Source organism: Phalacrocorax carbo, chromosome 5, assembly GCF_963921805.1.
Source record: "Phalacrocorax carbo chromosome 5, bPhaCar2.1, whole genome shotgun sequence".
NCBI classification, from domain to species: Eukaryota; Metazoa; Chordata; class Aves; order Suliformes; family Phalacrocoracidae; genus Phalacrocorax; species Phalacrocorax carbo.
Window position 1 is genome coordinate 43,504,592 of NC_087517.1, and position 23,447 is coordinate 43,528,038.

The 23,447-nt window shown below is 44.5% G+C and overlaps 1 protein-coding gene and 1 long non-coding RNA gene across 3 annotated transcripts in view; one reads left to right on the plus strand and one right to left on the minus strand.

Moving 5' to 3' along the window:
- Positions 1 to 20,025, minus strand: part of HDAC4 (histone deacetylase 4) — a 266,018-nt gene extending 245,993 nt beyond the window's left edge. The window contains exon 1 of one of the 2 annotated variants that reach the window (XM_064452203.1): positions 19,897 to 20,025. The gene's annotated coding sequence lies outside the window, so the exon portion shown is untranslated. Of the gene's footprint in view, positions 1 to 19,205; positions 19,272 to 19,896 lie in introns of those variants that run through there. The other variant, XM_064452202.1, reaches the window with a different exon arrangement.
- On the plus strand, positions 19,997 to 21,641 carry LOC135313425 (uncharacterized). The gene is made up of 2 exons (XR_010373079.1): positions 19,997 to 20,646; positions 20,949 to 21,641. It is a non-coding gene; the product is annotated as an uncharacterized LOC135313425 (long non-coding RNA).
- The last annotated feature ends 1,806 nt before the right edge of the window (positions 21,642 to 23,447 follow it).

Sequence of the window (23,447 nt, forward strand, 5' to 3'; positions counted from 1 at the left end):
TTAATGCAAATTAAAGTTTCAGCAACTTGTAATGTATCCCAACATTTTAAAACTTACCACTGTAGCCCCATTAAAGCATTTCACCAGCACTGGGATCTCCCTACTTTGCTGACATCCATCTTCAGTGTACTGTACTGAAGATATTCTCCAAATCCTCTCCCTCCATGCTGCTAGCATAGCAGACACCAAAGGGGAAAAATGGGATCATGATAGAAACTTCACAGACCCAGACACCATTTTTCTGTAGACTTGCTCAATAATACAGCTTTCAAACCAAGTCTTATTTTCTTTACCTGCCTATGCACACACACGTTCTTCCATTCTCTTTCAAAAGCTCTTTCAAAAGAGCTTGACATAGACACACACAAAAAACAAAAAGATACCGACATCTATATTTAATTAAGTTTTAGGAAACAACTGAAAACCTTCAGCTTTCTAACCACATTTTCACTCTAGCTTAGCTTTCTCAACTGCGAAAAATGAACAACCCAAATTCTTTTACCTGGCATTGTTTTTCAGATCCTCATATGTAGGTAGGGAAAGGCAGAGAGAAAAACATTTACCTTTTCTATTCATGTACTTCAGCTGTTACAGCCCACATCTGAACTTCTTGTTCCTTCTGACAAAGAATCAAAATTGCTGGTCACTAGCTGTGCCTAACCCATCTGGTCTACCAGCATAAAATAGCTGAGTACATGTGTCATCAATCACTGTTAATTACTTCATTAACTTGGAAAAAGAATATTGACTTTTTTTTAAAGAACAAACATTGTTTAGGGTTAGTCTAGTCTTTTTTTTTTTTTAATTGAATGCTATCTGGTTACCAGGAGAAAATAATTTAGTCTGAATACTACAGCAACCCTGTCACATAATTCGTGACATTCTTTTGGTTAGTAAACCTTTTGGAATTGACTACATTGCCATGCTAGTTTTAACCAGCATTATGTTTAACCAGAAACTTAATTACACATGTTCTCAAATACTCAGTGCTCGCTGCACCATGTTAACCGCGCTGCCATTCCCACCTACTATCACCACACTTTAAGTTCTGACCTTTGTCATGCTCTTGGAAAGAAACATGCTTCAAGGTCTCCACAAACAAGCTGCATCATTTTCAAGTGGACATTTAGCCCTCTGCTGCTCGCTGCAGAACAGTGACACAGAAAGATATTAAAATGGTTTGTGCATTTTGATCTGCAACACGGATACCCAAATTATTTTGGCACGGGAAAAAAGAAAAAAAAACAAAGCAGCCAACAAGTGTTATCATGCTAACAGCACACACTAAAATCAGTTAAGATTCATACAGCATGATGCAAACTTCCACTTGGACTCTTCTACTGCTTCAGAGGCTGGACTGGCTCACTCCCTGAAGATCTCAGCCCTGCTCCACACCACCTCCTTCTCGTACCCAGCACACAAGCTCACCTCCCTTCTAGAGGGCCCCTCCACACACCCGTGCCTACTTACTGAGCCTCGTCCAGGCACAGTCTCTGGGAAAAACCACTTAGCTCAGTCCTTTATTACATTTTTTTCATGCCCCAGGTAAGTGGCTTAAACACTTATTGTCAACCTTCAGAAAGCTATTTTGTTTGAGGACAACAATTTTCCAAATTTCCATTTTCCAAATCTAGATGACACACACCCCCTGCAAAAAAAAAACCTATTAATGCAGCCTTATTACCTCACTGGCAGGAACTGACTGCTAGCTACCACCATTTGCACAGAATCATAAAGGTTGGAAAAGACATTTAGGATCATTGAGTCCAACCATAAACCTAACGTTGCCAAGTCCACCACTAAACCATGTCCCTAAGCACCACATTCAAATGTCTTTTAAATACCTCCAGGGATGGAGACTCAACCACTTCCCTGGACAGCCTGTTCCAATGCCTGACAACCCTTTCAATGAAGTGGTATTTCCTAATATCCAGTCTAAGCCTCCCCTGGCACAGCTTGAGGCCATTTCCTCTTGTCCCATCACTTCTTACTTGGAAGAAGAGACCAACACCCACCTCACTACAACCTCCTTTGAGGTAGCTGTAGAGAGCAGTAAGGTCTCCCCTCAGCCTCTTCTCCAGGCTAAACCCCAGCTCCCTCAGCTGCTCCTCATCAGACTTGTGCTCCAGACCCTTCACCAGCTTCGTTGCTCCTCTTTTTCATACACACATCCCCTTTCACTCCTGAACTCCATCTCCCATGAGTTTGCCCCTCAGCAACAGGGCTGTGCTTGCCAATATACACTGCAGGAAAGCGTGCAAGCCTCATGTAAGCACCTGACTCTAGCTATTGCCCAGCTCATCAGACAACAGCACAGCCTCACCCACAAAAGCTAGCATCACATTTTTGGATGTTTTATTACTTCTGTCTTACACTGAACGCTGATACTGTTACCAAAACACTGCACTTCCTGCAGCAATGCAGTAATCCAGACCCCAGGCCCAATGAACTTGTGGTCGTTGTGGTCACTCTTCCATTTCTTCTTTTAACGTGCCTCTTTTTTCCTACAGGTGATAAAAATGTATTAGTTTATAACTGCAGTGCGTTATGTATTTGTGTATCTTCTAACTCAAACGATCTTAACCAGCACATCACCTAAACCCAAATTTTAGATATGAACCTAAAGGATACTGCATTGAAAAAAAAAATTTTTGCCTCTAAAGTGCAATGTAGCTTGCTTTTTATTTGTTGGGAAAATCTCTTCTCTCATCATCAGCATATGAAAACTGATGCTGACATACACCTGCAAGAGCATGACAGAGCTGGCAGTCAAACACTGAAATTCAGATAGCTTTTAGTACTCCATCAGTTAAGTCAACAGTTATTTTTGCCACGTAAAAAACATTAAAAGGCAGCTAGAATTTTTTTCTTTAAATGATATGTGACATGTTAACAGTGATTTTTTTTCTTTCCTTTCAGAAAGATCCAGAGAACCCCCTTTGCTAAAACATGCTGCTTTCAGGCTGAGATTTATCAGGCAGGAATCACACAGCAGGCACCACTGCCAGCTCCCCAGGGACCACCCTGCCACTGACGGGTCCTGCCTGAAGCAGTTGAGATCATCTCTAGGGACGCAGGGCAGTCCTAGGCACACTACTCACTCCCTGGCTTATCTGCCAAGCTGCTGAAACTTCAAGCACAAGTCTGCTGGTAAGTGAATGGGCAACAATCCCCATGGAAAGCTAAAGCAAACATGCGCCTTAATATTCGCAGGGGTTCCAGTTTTCCACTTGCTCCATTTTTAAATTAGAAGTCACACTCTTGAGCCACAACCACAGCCAGAACAGAAAATTAACTCAATCACCAGAAAAATGTAAATTCCTGTGTTGTACCCCTCTAAGTAGGGTTACATTTTTAATGACTGACATCACCCTTGAATAAAAACTACAAATGTCTTTCAAATACTTCAAGCTTGCAGCTGACAAGTAAGAAAAGCAAGGAAGGAACAACTGACATTACTCATACTTGAGGGGGTTTGGGCTTGGGTTTTATTTGTTTTATAACACCAAAGCAAAAAAGGACAAAGCCCTTTAGAGAAGTACTTGCAGTTTACCTTTAGAGAGGCAGAGGCCATCAAACTTTTGAGTTTACTTACCAGGTGTTAAATAACAGCGGCACCATTGGAAGCAACTCGAGCAAAGGAAGAGCTCCATTTACTATATGATTTACACCACATTTTATATAGCCCATTTTGTCCGTTTGCACAACACACACAGCAAGACAAACTGGAATTGTTCCTTGAAATAAGAAAACTGGATTGTAAAGCCACAAAAACTGGGACACATTTCAAGGACTGATGCAGTATCTGCCATGAGGGTATTTTAAGGTAGGTTTTAAAACACTGTCAGTCACCAGTGGAAAGACAGACTTCAACTCGGTATCCTGAAGGAAGCCTTGGAGCCCTAGCTTAGATACACAAGGATTCACATTCTGTTAACTTTCTATGATCCAGATTAAAATTTATATTGCCATTTATGGCATTACACACTAAACAGCATAGACACAATATTCTTTCCTGGTAGACATTCCTCTTTCAGGGTAGGAATCAAGCAAAGTAATTTAAACCTGGTTCTGTCCCTCTTCAGCCCCCTCTCTCCATTTTTAAAACACCACAGCCCAGACTTCAGCGTCTTTTTATTCACTCTTCTGGAGTTTGGGATTTTGCACCTCTGAGTGCTCCTAAACATCCTCCTGAAACCTTCACGCTAACAGTTTCAGCTACCACACCAGGAAGAACTGCTTGGCTTTCAAGATGAGCTGCTGTTAGCCACCAAAGCTCTGCTGTGCAGAATCTCCTTTCACTTTATCACCTGCTACTTGGAATACTCTAAAATAAATGAACAGGAAGGAATACAAGACACTTCCAAAATCTTTGGTTTTGTTGTTTTTAAATGTTAATCTGGATGCACCTTGTGTTACCATGAAGATAATGGTTAATAAGTCATAGAATGCCAGAGGAAAAAGTGGCCTGATGGCCAATGTCAGCAACCACAGCCAGCTAACACTGCGGTCCCCTTCTGTAGGAAGTCAGTGAAAATGCAAAGCTAGTTACAGTGCACAACAGAAGACTACTCCTTTGGATTTTAGTCATCTCTGAAAATTTACATTTCAGCACCAGTTTTAAATTCAAGCAACAGTACACACTGAAAAGCAAACGTGACTCCCTGCTACCTGAAAACACTCCACATGCAAAGCACGCTCCCAGGCTGGGGCGGGGGGGAAGGAGATTGTAAGAAATTTTTCCTGTAAATGGAATGGGGAGATAAGATCAAGTGAAAAGGAGCAGAGGCTGCTGACATATCCAGATGCACAGAAGACAGTAAATATGCAAATAGGCAGCCATTTGTACCAAGAGTACAAGAAGCCAGTAACGTTCAAAAACAACTCAAATTCTGCTAAAATATATTGCATTAAAGCAACAGAGACAAGTCCAGCACACACTATACAGAACAGCTCCTTTGACCAAGACAGCTCTACTCATTCAAGGAAGCACTGAACAAAGGTTTCTATTCAAAAAAGGCCTCCACTTTGAATATCACAGTATTTATTAATCACTTTGGATATTTACCTTTTAGTACTCCAATTTGGAATTACTACTACAAAAAAAAAACCCAAGACCCTACATAAAGCTGTAAACCACCCTGACAAAGCTGCATCAATTACCAGTTACAAACCCTTCCACAATCCAGGGAAGAGCTTGTTGCCCCACAGCCACAAACAGCAAATTTTACACAAGATTTCAGAGAGAGAAGGAAATAAAGGCTGTATTGACCGTGCATCCCTGAAGACAGATATCACAGAGCAAGAACTGAAGTTTACGTGACTTGATAGCAGATGATAAACTCAGGAGAGCTGTTTCAAAAAGGCAGTACTTGGACATCCATCTGTTGTCCTTGAAGTTTTGAGAGAGACACCAAGCAGAGTGTTTCTATATATACAGATAGATATATATATACACAAAAATATGAAGTATATAAATCATACATATGAAAACACCAGAGCCAAAAGAAAGCATTTCTTTTTATTTTTCACTTCATTTTATCTGCCTACTACCTCTGAATCAGAGAGACAAGCTCAAAGGTCACGTTTGGATACAACCCAAGACATCCACTTTGCACATTTATAAGCAAGAGCGATAGCAGCTCTTCCCTACTATGGAAGGGACTGAACTCAGCTTCAGTAACTTATTTCATTCAATGAGACTGTTTCCTAAAAGACAAAAAAAAAAAAGTACTCCAGCTAGGACACCGGCTTGACAGCCCTTGGCTTCTCTTCTGAGGTGAAATGAACGGGGAAGTCAGCTACCTAATAAGCATGGAGAACTCCAGCAACTGACGGTATCAAAAAATTAAAAAATAAAAATGTACAAAAGCTAGGAAGATGCAGAAAATTAAAAAAAAAAAAATCAGACCTTTCCAGGCTGAACAAGCTTCCCACATATGGCACAATACAACAGAAATAATTTACCAAGAAATGTAAGCCACTGAAGAGAGATTAAAGCAACCTACAAGTCTCCAAAAGCAGGACCCAAAGCCAGCAGTGAGGATTCAGGTTTTACCACTTGCAGGAAAACATCTCTAGATCTCTCCATACCTGTGGTAAATATAACAGATAGCAATTTGACAAGAGATAGCTCAGCAAAACTCACAGCACTGAAGCACCTGAAGAAAGGTTATGACAAAGCACAGTTGCTGACAGGGAGGCTAAACAGAGACAGAGAAAGCATTCATGAAGGCCGGCTGTAGGACTGCAGAGCCACACGAAGAGAAGGGGAAGCGACAACTGATCGCAAAATGCCAGACTGTGAAACACCTATGGTCAATACGTGCTCTTTCCATCACAGCCACCCCAAGCACTGAACTGGGAGCTAAATCCCTACTGCCCAGAAAGCACCCAGTGACATGGCCTGCAGTCTCCCTCATTTAGTAGCCTTCCTGCAGCTGCAGGAAATTATTTGTACCTTTTCCTATGTTTGCTTGAGTTTCATACCCACACTTGTTGGCTACAGCATATGCTCAGAATTCAGTTATCCATATTCAGAGGATGAGATAATTTAGATTTTCATTGCTAGTGTTAAGAAAGAGCCTCAGAGCTATACACTGAGGCCCTGGAATTTAAATATACGATAACACTGTAAATAAAAGGAAACAAATTCCTTAAGGAAAACCTTTTTGCATGCCAGATCAGTTCCCAATAGTAACTGCTGTGCTTTGACAAGAGATAAATATTTACAGTCTAGAACAGAGAACACCTTGTGTTGCAATACTAGGAATGCAAGCCTCATCAGTCCCTAGCATACTTAAGAGGTTATTTTGATCTAAAAAATAAAAAAAAATAAAAAATTGAGTACTTAGAAGCACATTAGTCTGCTCATTTACACCACCAAAATGAAAAACTGAAGGTAGTCATACAGAGAAATTGTCAAACATACTGAATCCGGAACAGATTTTCACAAAAGGAGACCTCATCCCCCAGGGAATGTAGACAGTTTACAGCAAAAGTCTAAATTATTGCCAAGAACATGCTGCTTTTTTTTTTTTTTTTAATTTAAATATAGCCTAACTTGCTCCTCTTAAAAGTTGCTCTAGTGAATGTAGACACTGAAGATTTTTCTTATTGGGGCAAAAAGGCAGCAAGGGGGATCAGATGCCCATATCAAACTCCTTGGATTTGGGGGGTACCACACTGGAAATACCCTTGGAAGAGGAAGCTCAGGGTCTAGTTCATTAAACTATCTCTCAGCTTCCAGTGTGCCTCTCAACCTCCTGGCTTGAACAGCTCCTTCCAGCAAAGGAAAGAATGTGGGGAATGTCATTCATAATGGCACTTGGGAAGATCTAGGAATTGAAAGTATACTAGATATATACTAGATATCCTTCTCACAAGGAGGGGTGATAAGCTCCATGAAAAGATGATGCTCTCATTTCTAGCATTAGGCGGCCACCCTCTCAAGTTGTTTGGGTTTTCTGCCACTTTAAATGAGGTAAGTACCTAATTCAACACGAATGCAATTCTTCTTTTAATAGTGTCTGTGCAGTCCTACCTCCAATTTCTAACGGGACCTGCACAAGGACAGCCTGGTTTAGCTGTTCATATCCAGAGTGTAATATTCCTCACCCAACTGCTATTTAGGCTTTTACGGCTCATACCCTTTGAAATGCAGCAGTCCAGCTACCAGTATGCTTACAGAAGAGCTCGATGTCTAAGAGTTTCAGTTTTCTTACTTCCTTCTCTTCTTACAATGGTGTTATTCCATTGTGCAAAACTTTCCTGCCCTGACCTCACTCACACCATGGGCAGCATTACTCTGTGATGCCATCTCAACAATCAGCCAAGCGCTCTGCCTTATGTTCTGCACACAAGCTCTTCATTTGCTCCCCTGCTTTCAGCATCCCTGTATGTCAGTTTATTTTTAGAGTGGCGCTTTTATAGCAGAGACTATAGCAGCACACTTTCAGTGCCAAACTGAATTCAGCTGAGATTTCTAATAACGTCAATAATTGACATAAGGACACTTTATTCTGATGGTCATAGAAAACTGGTACTAGCTACATGTCTGCCATCCAGGACCACTGGCAACCCCTGGGCACTCACTGCAGCACTCTCCCAAATGCCCCACACCACTGCCCCCAGGTCACCAGCTGGTTCAGAAAGATCAGCCCGACTTTGCACAAAAGGGATTCACAGAATCACAAAATCACAGAATGGCAGGGGTTGGAAGGGACCTCTCGAGATCATCTTGCCCAACCCCCTGCTTGAGCAGGCACACCTAGAGCAGGGGGCACAGGAACACGTCCAGGCAGGTTTTGAATGTCTCCAGAGAAGGAGACTCCACAAGCTCCCTGGGCAGCCTGTGCCACTTCTCTGGCACCCTCACAGGAAAGAAGTTTTTTCTCATATTGAGGTGGAACTTCCTGTGTTCCAACCTGTGCCCACTGCCCCTTGTCCTGCCATTGAGCACTATTCAAAAGAGCCTAGTCCCATCATCCTGACACCCACCCTTTGGATATTTATAGGTATGTATGGAAACCCCCCCCTCAGTCTTCTCCAGGATAAACAAACCCAAGCGTCTCGGCCTTTCCTCGTAAGGGAGATGCTCCAGTCCCCTGATCATCTCCATAGCTCTCCACTGGACTTGCTCAAGCAGTTCCGTGTCCTTCTTAAACTGGGGGGCCCAAAACTGGACACAGTACTCCAAATGTGGTCTCACTACGGCAGAGTAGAGGGGGAGGATAACCTCTCTCGACCTGCTGGCCACACTCCTTTTAATGCAGCCCAGGATATTGTTGGCCTTCTTGGCCACAAGGGCACGTTGCTGGCTCAGGGTCAGCTTGTTGTCCACCAGCACTCCCAGGTCCTTCTCAACAGAGCTGCTTTCCAGTAGTTCAGCCCCCAGCCTGTACCGGTGCGTGGGGTTGTTCCTCCCCAGGTGCAGGACCTTGCATTTGCTCTTGTTGAATTTCATGAGATTCCCCTCAGCCCAGCTCTCCAGCCTGTCCACGTCTTGTTGGATGGCAGCACAGCCTTCTGGTGTATCAGCCACTCCTCCCAGCTTGGTGTCATCGCAAACTTGCTGAGGTTACACTCTATCCCTTCATCCAGGTCACTGGTGAATATGCTGAACAGGACTGGACCCAGCACAGACCCCTGGAGAGCAGTGCTAGTTACAGGCCTCCATCTAGACTCTGCTCCATTGATCACGACCCTCCAAGTTCTGTTCAGCCAGTTCTCTGTGCACCTCACTGTCCACTTATCCAACCCACACTTCCTTTGTCTCCCATAGCCTCCTCATAGGCAAGCTGTGTCTCCACACCATTCACCTCTCCATCAGAAGAATGGATTGTGCTTTGTTTTTTCATGTGTGTGCAAGCTTTCTGCACTTAGAAGGATTTGATCCCCCCCAAACGGAACACCAGCTATCTTTACACTTGCAGTGCCACAGACCAGACACAGGATTCAGATTCATTAGTAGTACCACCACCTACATCTGTTTACAAAGCATAACCTAGTACAGGACATATCAGCAAGAGATACCCACATACAGCCAGAGGCAAACAAGACCATGTAATCTGTGTAAATCCACCCCAAACCAGCACGGATTGCTCAAAAAATTGCATAGTAAATGTCCTTTGCATTTTCAATGATTCACAGTATGTAAGTTGAAAGCTTCTTCATGAGCACAAGGTCCTCTTCTTCAAGGTATACTGCAGCCAATAACAGACCTACACTTGGCCCTAACATCACATCAATACATATATCAACATAAGCTTATCAAACATCAAAATAAGCCATTTGTCTACTGATGCAGAAGTATCTAGCTCTTCTGCATTATGCTAAGTTTGATAATTTATAGTGTAAAAACTCAGATTACTGTTCTCTGTCACATGTGCATAGTTTTTGAGGAGCTTCGAGCAAGAAGGTCTTTTCCTAATGCTAAGATTTCATTCACAATTATGATTAAGCCCATCATCAAATGCTCTGTTCAAGGCACAGGGAACAGACAAGGCAGCTGCCTGACTTCAGTGCAGCGCATAGCCCTGACTGCTGTACAGGATGAAGAAAAGCCCAACAGAAATATAGGTGAGTACAGCCCCAACGAAAGCATTCAACACCTACCACGTACATTCAGAATAAATACCCTGCTGTTCACTTCTAGCCCTCTCCCTCCTCCTTTGATCCCTCCTCCTTCCAGACTACAAATCCTGAGGAGAGGCAGCCTTCACTCAAATGTATTCTTCAGCCTCCACCAGGATCTGATGGCAGGTAAGAGTTGGGGGAAATAAATAAGTAAATAAAATTTTCTCCCAACCAAAGCATTGCCATGAGATTCAAATAGAAAAATCAGTCTTGGGTAGGAGAAGTGCATAGCAGAAGCCATCGGGAAAATAATTTCTTTTAGGAGGCTCATTTACATCAAGTGATGAAAAATTGAAATGCAAATGCAGATCACGGTAGCCAATTTCTGTTCTAGTCCACTGGAAGGATCGGTTACTCAGCAGGATTTCTAAGCCTAGATTCAAACATACCTGACTGTGTGTGCCCTCTTCAACTTGCTTTGCCTTTTTCTTCATCACAGAACAAGTGAAAAGACACAGAGTTTTGAGTATACTCACTACCAAACTCATCTGGGCCTTGCTTATCACACTGCTGCTGAGTAAGAGCAGCAGAAACAGAACTAAACTTGGAGAACTTCCCTTCATTTGCGACCATAATCGCCACCTCCAGCAGAGGTGAGGTTTACAGGAATCCAGGGGTTGGCTTGTTGACTAGAAAACAAGAGCAACAGACCAGGCTTTCTGCTTTGCATGTGGAGCAAGAAAGGAGTAACCCAACAAAGATCCTGCTAGCATCGTAGGGAGCCATTTCTTTCCCCTCCTGTGAAGAGGCTACGGCAGCACAAAACCACACTCAGAAACTGCACTGACTCCTTGGGAGGGCCGCACAAGGCAACATGAAACTACACCTTACTGCGTTCTTGTCCTCTCCAGTTTTATAAAAAGTGCTATCATTCATCTCCAACAAGACCTCCACAAGAAACATGACCTGATATCTTCTGAGATAGTCCAGGAAGATGCCTGTACCCCCTTTATCCCCCCAAAACAGTCTAAAGAAACAAGCCAGGCTTCTCAGCAGGATGTACAACCTGCTGTACTGCAAGAGTCCAACCTCTGTTTCAGTGTCCTGCTACCTTGTTCATGCCATGACTTGGAGAAAGTCCCCTCCAGACTCAGCCAAAGCACTAGGTACAGCAACTTATTTTTGTTTGGTGGGGGTTTGGGGTTTTTTGGGTTTTGTTTTGTTCTTTTCTCTCTGAAGTCTATGCTGGTTGGAGAAGCTACTCTGTTTTCATTTGAAGAAATTAGTTCCACCTATGCAGTGCTCTAAAATATAACCCAGCCTACAAGAAAGGTCAGTTTTACCTAAAAATTCTCCTTCTAGGACCCCTCTTACCTGTCCGTCTGCTCCACAGGTCTTCTCGTTCCACTGGTCCTTAGGAGTTAGATACCTTTGCATTCTTACTTGTTTGCAATTTGAGCCACTGCATTCAAAGTCAAAACCAACGGCCCATCTTCGACCCCATCCCATTTTTTCCAAATTAGCCGATATTCACAAATACCTGCCCCACTAGCATCACGGTTCCAGAGTGGGGACTTTCCCCTTCTCACAGCCACACTCGCACCCTTCCCTGAGCTACCAAGCTCTCAAGGTTAAAACTCACAGACTATTCCATTTTTCAGAATCCTCAGCATTTCAAAAGGGTTAATTATGCAATTTTTCTTCACTTGATTTAACACTTCACTTTTGTGCACATTATTTGAGCAGAACAGCAAATCTTACAGCTTTACATTTCATATGAACCCACAGCAAGGCAGCAGGTCAGTTTTTTGGTCTCCACAACAACTACCTGCACTCAGGATTTTAACAGAATCCAGACCACATACTAACGAAAAGTACATAACTATAGTGTCCATGGGGAAAATGGTAACTTTCCTAATACTTTGACCAACACTCCCTTTCCGAATACTTGTTGGGAACAGCATGCAACAGAATTAATGCATTGTTTCAGGCTTACATTTTGGATCCTTTTCTTGGAGCCATGCGCAAGACAAAACTTTGTCAACACAACACCAGAACTTGAACATTTTCCTACTGAGCAAACGCAACACAAGCTTTTCCTGTTAGTGTATTAAGAACATGCAACACAGTAACAATATGTTAGCCGCCTAGAAATAACTTTGTGAAAGCTACAGGTTTTTACTCAAGTAAAATGAAAACTCAAATGGGAAGACAACTTGGAAAACACTGGGGGAAAGGGGAACAGAATATGTGCTTGCCCACCTTTAATCCTGAAGAGCAAATCTGAATAACTGCTTATTGAACATTAAATGCTCAAAGACATTAGTGCAGACAGAGCTGCAATCTACACCTTCCTACCAGCGTCCTCACGTGCAATCACAGAGAGGACAGAACAGCACCAGTTCAGACAAGTACCACACGCTGCAAAACCTTGCACACCAGTACTAGCGGCAAACTGGTTATCAATACCTTCTATTTCTCAAATTTAAGTTAACGCAAATTATATCAACAAACTAATGCTATTTTGTGCATTTGACAAATGAAATTTGATTTTACATAGAACAAGACACAGTATACTAATGTTCACAGAATTTAATAGTAATTAAGTCTTACTGACAGACACCTCATTAAAGCACCAGTTCTTCAGAAAAATTAATAAAGTGAATTATTTCCTATGTGTGAAATATCAAAATTCTTCACTACTGAAAAGATAAATGGAGTCAAGTTCAATTGGGTGTCAGTGTTCACCAGAATGAAAGAATGACACGCTTAAAAAGATCATTTAAAACAACACATTGCTGTGCTGCTAGTGCCCAGAGATGCTAATCTCCTGTACATTATTTTATCCTATGCTTGCAAAAAACAAACCCCTTATAATTCTTAATCCAACATCTTACTGGCTTGTTATAAAATGTACAGATGCACATATCAAGGAAAGGTCTAGAGGAGATTAAACTTGAAAGAAAACAAGAAAGCAAACACAGCAAACCCACACAGCCTCATCGTACCCAAGGCAGGGTCTTCAATTTGTCATTTCAGCAAGTCACATCTGCAACATGGAGAGCTGAAAAACTTGCCGAGCATTTACCTAGACATTATCACCTTGTGGGCAACACGCTGCCACAGCAACACTTTGTCATATCCTACCAATTTGTCCAAATTACTGTAACTATGGCCCAAAGAAAGGAACTCTTCCTTCCTTAGATGCTGGATAAGTCACATTAGCTGCACACATCGCCTTCTGCCTCCAGGTCCTCCCAGCACCTCTCTGGCTCCTCTCTGGTCTTCAACCAAACTAAATGGCTGTCTTGGAGGACTCTTAGGGTTAAAATAAGTAAATAAATAAATATATTAACAAAACCTAGTCTTGACCAAATTAGAAAGAGGTTTCTTATTAGCCTAAGATCCAATTTTCAGATTGCAACTTCTCAGTTTTTAAATACTTACTGCATGAGGAACAAAGGTTCAGTCCTTTGATGAGGGCAGTTAGCTAAGTGTGCTCATGACCACAAGTCAACAGACATTCCTCTGCACTAGCAGATGGCAGTTTGAAGCACATCAAACATTTCTGAGGTAATATCCAATATGAAAACATGAAGGAAAAAAAGAAAGAAGTAGTTGATCAAGATGTGTCTGGTAATGAATGCCATGAAAAAAAAGACTGAATTTTTATAAAGGAAGGCCAAGCTGTAATTCCTTGCAAAGGGAAAACCACAGAAGCTTTCCAAGAGATTTTACAGCCTTTTCCTAATCGTTCCTCTTTTTCCCCCGCAACATCATTATGCAACCTCTGTGTGCTTTCCTGCTTCTCTACCCGCCTTATTTTACCCATTTCCCCTCCCTCCCCCCCAACTTCTTTTAAATTTTGTGAGGCAGCTCCTTCAACATAGCCAGAAATACAGTGTATATTTGTCTCTTTCCTCCTCTCATCTCAAACTGCCCAAGTCTTTCCGGTGAAGAAGCACTGCCCAAAATCTGCTTACTATTCAAGCAAGCCTGGCAATGACAAGTATCACTTCATGAATCATCTGTCATATATCGCCTTATCAACATGGTCCACTGCAGGATAAAGTAAACCTGGCCCACTTCAGTTTTCTGCATAACACAATCAAAATGCAAGTGGCATTTATTACTGGAACGGTCTGAGGAGTTCCCTCATCCAAGGACTCGAATATAGAGACAATGTGTGTACGAGAATCTAAATCAAATCAGAATGCTAAGATGCATTTCCTTCCCCACCACACACAGCTTTTACTTTAATTTTTTAGACTGCTTACCCCTTTTACTAGGAAACAATATTGTCACATTTCTAATTATTAAAGCAGATGGCCTTAGGATTTCTGCTGCTTCTCAGCTTAAAAAATTTGAAGCAAAACCACATATTTTCATGGGTTTCCCCCCACCCCTGACCTCTGAGATCAGCAAGGAAGCTGAGGAGAACGAGGTTCCTTTCATTGCTTTGGGGCATTGCTATGCTTGGATCTGGGGAACCTGGAAGCAATGTGGAGAACAGAAGCTATCTGTTAAGGAAGTGGACTCAAAACTGAAAAGCAATTTTGAATTCAGCGACAAGACACATCCTGTCAGTTTCACGGTCCAGTAACACATACTTTTACAAAAGCACAAACTCAAAAGCATTCCAGCAGGAGTCTGATAAAATTTAAACCCAATGGCTGGCCTTGTAGACTAGGTAGCAGGATTGAAAGAGATCACAGAAAAGCAATGGTATAACTGGAAACAAGCTAAAGGTAAATTGGAAGAACAATGAAGTAGAAGATGACACCACCAAAGAAGCCAGCAAGAAGAGTTAAGAGTACTTGGCAAATATTTAACAAATGTCATTACCAGTGTCCAAACAACATGTTCAATTAATATTTCTTTGTGGTTTGTGACAAGCTTTGCCATTTGGAGGAGGCTAGCAACAGATACTGTTCAAGCAAGTAAATTGTTCTGGTAATATTACCGTGTGTACTCAACAACAGAGCAAGACAAGTAAAAATATGGTCCCATGGGTTTGGGACTTTGTATTATACATATATATAAAAAAAATATACACACACACACAATACCAAGGAGTATATTTTTCCCCCCACTAAATACAAATACACACAATGCCAAGGAGTGTAACACAATCACTTCTTTAACTAGAAGAGGACACCAAAGAAACATTTTAACCCCAAATTAAGTTGGCACAGCTGGAGGATCAGCATTCAGGTTTTCAAACCCTGAAGCAAGCATCACATTAGCACATGCTTACACCAGTTAACCCAGACAGCCTCGTGCTGCCCTTGAGAAAACAGGACAACTAGTTACTGTGACCTTACAAAAGTACGGCATGGCATACGAGCATTATAGGAATGCTTCAAGCAATCAAAAGCACGAAAAATGAAGACAGTAACCTTTCAGTGGAGCATGCCCAATATTCAGCTGATTGAGAACATAAACACCCCACATTAAATTGTCAGTTTGCCCTCCTTAAGGTAAGGCCACGCAACCTTAAGAGACACTCACCACACCGACCCCTTTTAGCAAAAGTTATTTGATAAGTACATTTGTGAATAATCCATTGTAAAAGCTCCTGCCTACTCTCACCTCTGGAAGATGAAAGAAATTTGGCCTAGAATATTTGACCCTATCATCTACTATGTATTTAGTGACAAGTTTTTGTCTCAACGCTTTGTTTTAAATGCTTTTGGACATGTTCATGTATAGAAAGTCTGTAGCTTGCTCAGATTTGAAACCTACAAATGATCCTAGAGGGCAATTTTCAGGCATTGCACCAAGCTTCTGAATCTCAGATACACCTTAAAATGGCTTTAAAAACTGTATTCCCCAGAAAGCACAAAGCCATTTCAAAGAGAGATTAAGAGAGCAAACTAATCTAAAACCATGGACTCCTGCTCAATTTTAAACTTTATTTTTAACAAGTCCTACTCCTTGCCCTTCCAGTTGAACATGTGATTTAAGGTTGAAGACAGATCAACTCCACGTTTTCAGCAGTGTATAAACAGTCAGCTCCTGTGCTTCCGCCTCTGCCCATGGTAGAAGTCAGAGAAGAAAAAGCACTCACCACAGGAGCAGAAAGTGACACTTGCTCAAGCTGCTGCTTTTGAGGGATGTGCAAGCCCCACAGCAGGTAAGCTACCTGCTCAAAGGGAAAGCAGAAAGACTTGGCAGGTTGGACAGAGCTTTCGTCCAAAACCATCCATAATCTAACGCAGGTCCACAGGACCTGCAAACCTTTTCCAATCCAGATAATCCAAGGGTTCAGGAGGCAGCCTGAAGTTCAAGCCCTTGAAGATCTGGACAAAATGCATTTCTTCAAGACAACCCATTGCAATCTGCACCCACCTAAATATCTCTAAATATCTCTTACCAGCTCCCATTACTAAGTAACTTCTTCAGAAGTTCATTGGTCTGTAAGCACACCACCCCTAGTTTAAAAAAAAAAACAAACACCTCATTTTAAATGCATTGTTGTTCCTCCCTTTTCTGCATTAATGGGACCCTGCTGGCAAAAAAGGAGCACAACAAAGCAGAAAGTTACTTCTAGACCAACACAAAGTTTAACATATGCAAGAAACTACTTTTTCTGTTTTATTCTTTTTGCTAGAAAGTTACCATCAAAAGGAAAATTAACTTCCACTAAGGAGTTTGCCTGCATCAGGACCTTGGCATCCTGAACCTGCTATCTCCTAACCCAGGGCTGATACAGACAGTCCCTGGACTTCAAGAACTTCTTCATCCCTTTCTCTTGATGCTGACCACAAGTTCAGTAGCTCACACCTGCCAGTTTTCTTTTGCTTTAGGATAGTCTGTTGGAGATCACACTGCAAAACACAGACAGCTCAACAATCATTTCCTCCCAAAGCAATAAAAGCTTTCACGCCATACGTATGCTTTTCTTTCATGCCTCCATCCCGTTAAGTAAATGACAAATTCCTCTAGTATTCTGAGGTAATTTTCAAAATGCATTTCATGCATTTTCTAATCTATCCATTTTCCAAAGCCAAGTCTCAAACTAACCCAAAGAAATTAGAGGATGGCAAAGCTGAACTTTAAAGATTGAAAGATTTTTGGATCCCCCCCCGCCCCAGGTTCAGACAACCAAGGGCACACCTTAATATCAGCAATGGAAATCTGTCAGATGCGCATGCTAAAACACGCTATCCAAACACAAAGAAAAGTACATAATATCCTGGAAAGCAGTCTTACACATTTTGTTTTATACAGAAAATCTGCAGTTGCTAAAACTTACTCTTTCTAACTGGGTGGCATTTTACATTTCCAAATGTAATTGAGTGAACATGTTGCCATGGTTACAGTAGGATTCTGCAATAACTTTGTTGCCTTGTAATTGCTGTATATTTGTATACAAGCAGCTGAGCTTTCTTAATTCAATGCCCTCTTAACTCTTTCGGAGAGGCTGCAGAGCAACAACGGCAGCTTTTAGGTTTAAAACTCCATACGGCGGTGGCAGAAACATCAGAAACAATTAAAACTCAGTGCCGTGACAGACCGCATTATGAAAAAAAATAAAGAAACCTTGCCAAGAACCAGATTATTATATAAACTTCAGAGCTCCTTAGCTTTTAAAAACGTTGACATTTTAAAAAGTCCAATTCAGATAATGAACTCCAGGTAGCTTTTGGCAACAACAAAAAGCACTTTGACGGCAGCAAATACAGCACAAGTCCCATTTATTGACAGTACATAACACCACTAAATCAAAATGCATTGGCAAGGAGATTATTCACTCGATGGTGAAATTCACTGTAGCGTGGAGGGCCAAAATAATACTTGCTCCATCTCAAATTAGCATTATGAAGGCAACAGGGCACAGCTGCTGGAAACAAGCACGAAATAAAGCTGCCCTGTTCAGAAGAAATGAAGAACACCAAGAGCACCTCTACCCTGCTCCACCACCCTGAGCTGCATGCCCCATCCCAGATTTACAAGCGATCTTCACATCTCAAATCCACCCACACCTTCCCAACACAGATCCCACTTCTTAGTAACATTTTTAGACCTGTAATCCAGTCTGGAATATCAAGCAAGCCTGTAACATGAAATCCGCTCTTATGGCCAGAAAACAGAGCGTCTGCAGTGACAAGCCTAATTTATGCAAATCTCCTGAAGCAGGCTATTCACAAGCAAACAACAACCACAAAGAAAAAAAAACCCTTCCACTATCACAAAATGTGAGCACAAAACAATTACGCAAGTGTTTTGAATAAAGGGCAGGTTTACTTCCCTTTAAATGGTACGCGACACCCGAGCTATAATGTCAAATAATTGTTATGTAAATACATTTGCTTGCTTAAGATGTCACGCCGCATCCGCCACGCCACAAACACTCGAAAGATAACATTTAAGGAGCCGAGGGATGGCACAGCATCTTTCCTGATAAATTCCTGCAGCAAAACCCACACACAACTGCTCAGCAACACCTCCCTTCGCGCTCCTCTGAACGCCTTGGGGGTTTTTTGTTTGTTTGTTTATTTGTTTTTATCTTGTTCATTTATGGCTGCACAAACTGACACTTCACATTTCGGACTGGCGCACGCACTTTATTCACCACCAGCTTCCCAAAATCCCGTGTTTTGGGGGGCGAAGGCGCAGCCGGCGACCGGGGAGGGAGCCCTACCTCGGCTCGGACCTGTCATTTCCCCCTTGCAGCCCAACATTACCTCAGGACTTCCAAAAGCACGGTGATGCCGAGGAGAATACCCCTTGTTTTCTCCTCCTAGTTACAAAAAAAATGCTATTTTTAGTGATTCTCTCGTGGGGGCTGGTGCCCTGGGGGCACCTCCCGGCCCAGCCCGGAGCCCAGCCGGCAGCCCCGGCCGGCCTGAGGCGCGTCCCGGCGGGGCCGCGGGCGGAGCCGGCCCCGACACAAACTTTCCACAAGTCCCGCGTTATCCCCGGGGCGGGAAGCGGGGCGGGGAGGGGGAAAGACGACCAGACGCCGGGGGCCGCGGCCCGCTCGGCGCTGCAGGGCCCCGCTGCGGGCGTCGCCCCCCGCCGCAGGGCCGCCACCGCCCGCACCGCCGCGCCGCACCGCGCCGGGCGGCACCCCCGCTCCCGCCGCCGCTCCCGGGCCGACTTCCCGGGCCCGCCGCACTCACCGCTTCCCGCATCGCTCCCCACCGAGCCCCGCGCAGCACCGAGGCGGCGGCGGCGCTGCTCGCCGGGGGGGGGGGGGGGGGAGGGGGGGGGGAGGCGGGGGAGCGGGGGGGGGAGAGGAGGAGCTGCTGCGACCGCCCGGGAGGGGAGGGGCGGAACCAAGGGAGGGGGCGGGGCTTGAGGCAGCGCCGGCCCCACCCGCCTCATTCACAAAAACGCGAGCGGCGGGGTGGCCCGGCGCGCTGAATGGGCGGGAGTGCTGCCCGTCACGCCCCCCCACCCCGCGCCCAGCCCGCCCACCGTCCCATATGGAGCCACGGCTGGGAGGCCCCGCCCCGCCACCCCCGCCGCCCAATCAACGCGCGGCAGGAGCCGCCGAGTGGATCAAATCCACCCGCCACTACTGCACGGGCGAATGCGATTGGCGCCGGGAGCTGCCCATCTATTTCCACCAACACCCCCCGCCCCCCCCCCCCGCCCCGGAACCCTCCACGCTCCACGGTCGGTGCACAGCGCAAAGCAGCCGCGCGCCGCCCATCCCTTTAAGAACCCGGCGGCTGGGAGCGGCTCCAACGCGATTAAAAGCCGGAGGGCAGAAAAGTAACGCGGCCTTAAAGGGGCAACGCCGCCGCCCGCCAGGCGTAGCGGCGGCAGGCGGGGGGGCCCGGCGGGGAGATGACACCGCATACTGACCTGTGTTGCGGCGGGCGAGGCGGGGGTAACGGATACGGCGATAGCCCCCGGCGCGGGACACCGGCGGCGCGCGCGCCACCAGCAGACTCAGCCCGTGACGGGATCCGCCATCTTGGAATTTTTAGATGGAGAGTCACGTGGTGCGACCATTTTTCCCCCCGGCCAATCAGGAAGCGAGGTTTATTTATAGCCTCAGCTCCTTCTTCCCCCCCCCCCGTCCCCATCCATGCGGGGGGAAGGGAACCAATCAGGCCACGCCCTGGCCCCCTTGCCCCGCCCAGTGGCGCGCGGCCCGTCGCCTAGGCGACCGCGGGGGGCCGGGAGGGTGTCCGCCATGTCGCGGTGGCCCCACAGTCCCGCCGGGAGCCAGCCCCGCTGCAGGGTGTGGGACTCCGAGCCCGGCTGTCCCCCCAGAGACGCAGGACCCCTCAGCCTCGGAGGCCCAGGCGGGCCCGGTCCCCTCCATCGCCAGCCTGGCAGCAGCATCCCCACCTCGCCTAAGCACCAACGGGCGGCCGGGCGGCTGTGCAAACAGCTGGAGGGGAGCTGGGCCCGTGAGGGAGCGTCTGTTAGCGCCGTCCCTCCTGCCTGGTGACTCTCCAGGGAAGGCCCGCGAAGCTGGTGAAGGGACTGAAGAACAAGTCTGATGAGGAGCAGCTGAGGGAGCTGGGGTTGTTTAGCCTGGAGAAGAGGAGGCTGAGGGGAGACCTTATCGCTCTCTACAACTACCTCAGAGGAGGTTGTAGTGAGGTGGGTGTTGGTCTCTTCTCCCAAGTAAGAAGTGATGGGACAAGAGGAAATGGCCTCAAGCTGTGCCAGGGGAGGCTTAGACTGGATATTAGGAAAAATGTCTTTACTGAAAGAGTGGTCAGGCATTGGAACAGGCTGCCCAGAGAGGTGGTGGAGACGCCATCCCTGGAGGTGTTCAGAAAATGTGTAGACGTGGCACTTGGAGGCATGGTGGGGTTGGATTGGAGGGTGGACTTGATGATCCTAGAGGTATTTTCCAACCTTAATGACTCTATGATTCTATAACTTTGTCCTCACCCCAGCACCACATGGCCAAGAACAAACTCCATGTGTCCAAGGACTGGCATGAAGCAAGGAGACCTCCACACCATGCTGGGCAGCTGCTTCTAGAAGCTCATGCGAGTGCAGCCAACTCCTTTTTTCCCCCATCTCTCCTTGACCCACTGCTGCCTATAGTTTCCTCCATGGTTTCATCTGTATCTACTAAGAGGTGGAAAAGTAACAGAAAGACTCAAATCTAGATGGGCTACAAGAAACACAATGTGGAGGACCGATCTAATAGAGAAACAACTGTGGTGATGCATTCCTTTAGTTAAATCTTCCACCTGTAACAAGAAACGTTATGCATTCTTTTGTCTTCTTAGTAGTTTGAGGTATCTGAAACCATGGATTTTTGATTCTCAAGATACTAATGGAGATGGATTAACTAGAAATACCATAGAAAATGCAAGCCATAGTTGATATATAGCATTTTAATAGAATATGAAACTTTTTCTCAGTTTTCTACATCCAAACTCCCACTCCTGAAGTGTGTTTTTCTTTTCTCCATCAAGTATTGTCTATAAAAAATGGCTGCTGCTGAGTACACTGCTTTTAATAGCAAACAGCTGAATCAAGATATCAAAAATGAAAAGGGGAGAGTACAGTTCAAAATCTTTACAAACCTTTGCCTGAATTACCAAGAGTAAAAAAAAAATAAAAAATTGTTCAGCATACTTACCTCTACCCATGTTTTCCTAACAACCATTCAACATTTAATTGATTTTCCTATTTTGTAAAGAATTACCCTATTGAACTGTCAAGTGTTCTCTAGCTGCAGTTTCTCGATTGGCCAAGCCCGGGGCTGGCGCAACTCTCCTTTCACTTGCATTTTGTCATTTTTACCTTTGAATAGCACAAAGCCTGAAACTGAGAAGTCACGCTGCAAACATTCCATATCATAAGAAGCAAAATATCTCAGCATCTGTGTTAGCTGGTGCAAGAAAGCTCAGCACACGGATACCTCTGAGGCATCCTCTGATGGGAACATCCTGCCTGAGGTACATTAGATATCCAGTAGGCTTTACTAAAGGGATTGCCAATGGCCAAGGAAAGTCAAAGTCACAAATGCCACAACATCAAGTATTATTACTCCCTTTCTTTGTGATGGTCGTTAACCATTTTTTGAAGGGAGGCCACCATGGTAGTCCTAGAAAGATGATGACCCCTTTCCTGTTCAGTTCCATTTGTTCTGAGGTGAAGGCCATCTGCACAGCACTCAACCCTCTCCTCTCCCATCCAAGTACAGCTTGCAGAGCATCCTTTTACTTCACCTAGGTGGAGCCCTCAGCCTGCACAGAGTTGAAGGAGTTAATGGTACCAGCCTTGTGGGCACAGTGGTCTGCTTGAACACCTCATGGTAGCAGTTGGGGTTCTAGAGCGCAGTCACTGTGCCATACTTATAGCCCATTAAATGCAGGGGGACTTCTCACTTAGCTTTCAAGGAGTTTCTTAACATCCTTGACCAAGATAATATGAAACATAACGTTCCTATTCGTAGGCAGCCATCCCAGCACACTTGTGGTGGTTTTGATTCATTGGCTCTTGCTAAGTTGTTTTTAAACTTCCAGATTTTCCTTAAAGAGAAACGAACTCCTCTAGTTCAGCCATCTGGATTTACGTAACTTCTGGGACCTGATGAGAATTGCTAACAACTTTGTCCCTCCCTCAGAATTTACATATACATGGTAGGATATAAACACTGTTCCTTTTTTTTTTTTTCTTCTGAGATGTTTAGCGACTACACTTCCATTTGAAAGAGCCACCCATCTAAAAATCCTTGCCATATTGATCTGACCCCTACAGTTACTTTTTTTCCCATGCTGTGAACGACATGCTCAGGTCTCAGCAGAGGTCAGAATTACTGACAGTTCCATCAGCAATAGCATCCCATTAACTTAAGCTTTCCAGTCTTACTTTATTTTTGAGAGATTAATTTATTACTGTCAACTTACAACAAATGTTACATTTTGATTCTTCTGAGCTCGAGCATACAGGCAGCATGGCCTGCCTTGGAGAAGGCCTTAAGTTTTGGAACATTCTCCGTGTAATATGCACCTAAGAACACCACTGGCACGAAGAGCACCACTTCTGCATAAAGCTGAAGCCCTTTTTGTTTCATTTTTAGCTTATATTGGTGTGCGGGCTTGCTTGTTTGTTGTTCTTTGGTTGGTGAGGTTTTAGGTTTCCTCACATAGTTGTTGTGCTATCTTTATTCAGGGCTAGTTTGTGTTCTCACACGTATGTGTGTAAAAAATAATTAAGAGGCTTATTTAAAGTGTCAAAAGGTGCATAGGTGTAAGTGCTTTAGGACTAGAAGTTTACTAATGCCGACCGTGTAGCTGACAAGGTAATATATGCAAATGCTACAAGTTCTTTAGTGGATCTAATGATGGGTGGTCAGCATAGGACCAGCCTGTGGGCAGCCAGCCACCTGGCTGCCCTCTCCTGCGGCTCCCTGTTCCTGGTACAGCTGGGATATG